General features: G+C 36.8%; 1 non-coding gene across 1 annotated transcript; it reads left to right on the top strand.

Annotated features, from left to right (window-relative positions):
* Positions 1-680: 680 nt before the first annotated feature.
* LOC128291192 (small nucleolar RNA R71) lies at positions 681-787 on the top strand. The gene has a single exon (XR_008280968.1). It is a non-coding gene; the product is annotated as a small nucleolar RNA R71 (small nucleolar RNA).
* The last annotated feature ends 2,658 nt before the right edge of the window (positions 788-3,445 follow it).

Below are 3,445 nucleotides of genomic sequence, written 5' to 3'. Positions count from 1 at the left end.
TGATTTTCTCCCTAATGCCCAACAAAACATGTTTCATGACATGTTTAACCCATATTTCTTTGTCATGGCCGGCCATTACTTGTAAAAGGGGAATTTGACATGCAAGTCCATTATTTTGCATGCATGCTTTAATTAGTCATCACATATTTCCCTATCGTACTTTCAAAGTTTACTACTAAGTCCTTTCTTATAAATTAGCACCTAATTAATAAAAATCGAGACACGAAATATTTACGCATACCAATTCCACATTCAATAAGTACGGAATATAACACTTAATTATTCTTGTGACTCGGTTTCGTGGTCCCGAAACCACTCTCCGACTAGGGTCACATTCGGGGTGTCACAATTCTGAATTGCTCGTTCCTCCTTCACTTGCATTTCATTGCATTACTGGGTGACCTTGTGAAGAACCAAGAAAACCATCAATTTTTCTATTCAAAAGTTCTACCTGTTTAGAGGGCATGGTGATTGAATCGACGTTAAAAACGCTGACTGCTTTCGTTGGCTTTGTCCTCATGACTTACCACTGATAATTATTCAGTGACATCTCTTCTATAAATTAATAAGCATCCTCAGGTGTCTTATTATTGATAGTCCCACCAACGGCTGCATTAACCATCTGTCTAGTTGAAGGGTTCAGGCCATTCTGAAAAGTTTGAACCTATAGCCAAAGTGGTAACCCATGGTGAGGGCACCTTCTCAATAGGTCCTTGCATCTCTCCTATGCATCATATAGTGTTTCTAAATCCATCTGCACAAAAGAAGAGATAACATTCCTTAATTTAGCCGTTTTAACCGGTGGAAAATATTTTAGTAAAAACTTTTCGGTCATTTGTTCCCAAGTAGTGATTGACCCTCGAGGTAACGAGTTCAACCACTATTTAGCTTTGTTTCTCAGTGAAAAGGGAAACAACCGTAGGCGTATGGCATCATCAGAAACGCCATTGATTTTAAATGTGTCACAAAACTCCAGAAAATTCGCCAAGTGATTGTTTGGATCCTCATCCTGCAAACCATAAAACTGAACAAATTGTTGTATCATTTGAATCGTGTTAGGTTTCAGTTCAAAATTATTTGCAGCAATAGCAGGCCTAACTGCACTTGACTCAGTTCCTGTTAAATTCGATTTAGCATAATCGTACATAGTGCGTGAAGCATGATTCTGATTTATTGGATCAGCGGCAATCGCAGGAGGTAGCGAATTTTCCTTATTTTCAGCCATATCCTCGATTGTGGATTGACTATCGTCCTCTTGCTCTTCCTCTGTGTATCATAAGCTTCGCCTTATTTCTCTTCAGTTTCTGTGAGCTGTGCAGTCGATCTCACTATTAAAAAGTAATGGTCCTGACGGGTTTCTTCTCGTCATAAACTAGAAAAACCTGTCAGAAGCGAATAAAAGAGAAAATTAGAAAATAAAATAAAAATTTAAACTGCAAATAAAGTAAAATGGCTAAAGTAATAAAAATCGAGTGTTCCTAATATATTAGTTCCCCGGCAACGGTGCCAAAAACTTGATACGTGATATTCGTGACAGGTTTTAAAAATTTATATTTAATCGTTCTTGAAACTAACTATTATCACAATGAAGGCAAGTGTACCTATCGAATAGTAGTATAGCTTTAGCAAGACCAAATTGTCCAACCCAAAGGAACCATGAGTACTAGTAATTTCTTTCTTTTTATTATCCAGCCTAAAGATTAAGAGATTTGTTTATCTAAACTAATTAACTAAACTAAGGGTGCACAGAGAGAAAATTGGGGAAAAGCTTTTGGGAAAACTCGATTGATTAAGACAATACCCAAGGAAAAATCGATCTAGAATTCGCTTGTTATTTGAGTCTGAATCAGACGATTTATTCATTTGACTTGATCCGTAGAAATCCGTAAGTTATATTATTATCTCTTTTGAGACTAATAAAGTCTAACCCTAGGTTGATTAATTGAAATCTCTTTCTAATTAACACCTTAGTGTTGCATTAACTTGATCTATGGACTCCCTTATTAGGTTTCACCCTAATCCAGCAAAATCTTGTCACCCTATCTCTAACCGTGCAATCAACTCCGCTTAATTACGACAAATTTACTCTTAGACAGGGACTTTTTCTCCTCTGAATAAGCGCATTAACTTGAATCAATATCCTGGAATATTAAAACAAGAATTAAGAACACATAATTAAGAACAAGTCAAATATTTATCATACAATTCAGATAATAATAACAAGATCCATCTTAGGTTTCATTCCCCTTAGGTATTTAGGGGTTTTAGTTCATAATTATGAAGAAAACATCTCAAAATAATAAAGATAACAAAACATAAAGAAAACCCAAAACTCCTAAAGGAAATTGAAAGGAGATCTTCAATCTTAATGATGAATCCGGCTTCTGAGATGGATTAATTGGCTTTCCTTGAGTAATTCCTTGCCTCCTACTATGTGAGTTCTCTTCTAAATGCCTCCTTAGGTGTTTAAATAGGCTTTAGAATGCCTAAGATCCCTCAAAAGTGGCCTTTTCCGAATAGAACTATACTTGGGCTCGATAGGGACACGCCCATGTACGATTGCTTCAGACCGTGGTCAAGGCTGTTAAATAGGTATAGGCGTGTGGTCTACCCGTGTGAGGAAGTCCAAGCCGTGTTGACTTCCCATGTTGGCCCTGTGACAGCCCTAAAGTGACCCTAGTCGAAAAGCGATTTTGGGACCGCTAAACCGAGTCACCAAATTATTTGAATATGATATTTATTGTCTAAAATATGTGATTATGAATGTGTGAAAGTTTTAAGCTTCGATTTAGTAAATTGCATGTGAATTTAGTCAATAGGACTTATGTGTGACACTTCTGAAATGTGATAGGCTAATCTATAAGGATCTAATAGTGCATGTAATCAAAAGGGAGGACTTGCATGTCAATTTTCCCCCCTAATTAGTAGTGGCCGGCCATGAGCATGACGGTGGACAAAATGTTATGGCTAAAACATGTCATAAACATGTGGGTTGATGCTTTATGTTAGGAATAATAAAATAAAGAGCATGGGCAATAAAATATGAGTGTTAGTAGGAGGAGAAACAAAAAAAAAAAAAGGAATGTGTGTGGTTGTTCCCCCTCCATTGCCGTGAGTTGAATAAAAGAAAACAAAGAAAAAAAAAAGTGTCCATCCTTTTTCATTTCTTTTGGCCGAAAGTTCTAAGGAAGAAGGATGGAGCTCTTGCTTCATGATCGGCTTGGAAGAGGATTAGGAAGAGGTTTGGCCATACTTGTATCTAGGTTAAGGTATGTTTGATATTGTGCCATGAGATTCATGCATGTTTTTAGTAGTTAGCTTGAGTTCTAACTAGCCCATGGTTCAAATCTTTACTATGCCATAGAGATGATATTCGGCTAAGGTGGATTTGTGTTGATGTCAATTGCATGCTAAAAGTGAAGCTTTGTAATGATGCATGTGATGG

The sequence above is a fragment of the Gossypium arboreum genome, chromosome 3 (assembly GCF_025698485.1).
Source record: "Gossypium arboreum isolate Shixiya-1 chromosome 3, ASM2569848v2, whole genome shotgun sequence".
In the NCBI taxonomy this organism is placed as follows: domain Eukaryota; kingdom Viridiplantae; phylum Streptophyta; class Magnoliopsida; order Malvales; family Malvaceae; genus Gossypium; species Gossypium arboreum.
Note: the sequence above shows the minus strand (reverse complement) of the source record. Positions and strands in the feature narration are given on the sequence as shown.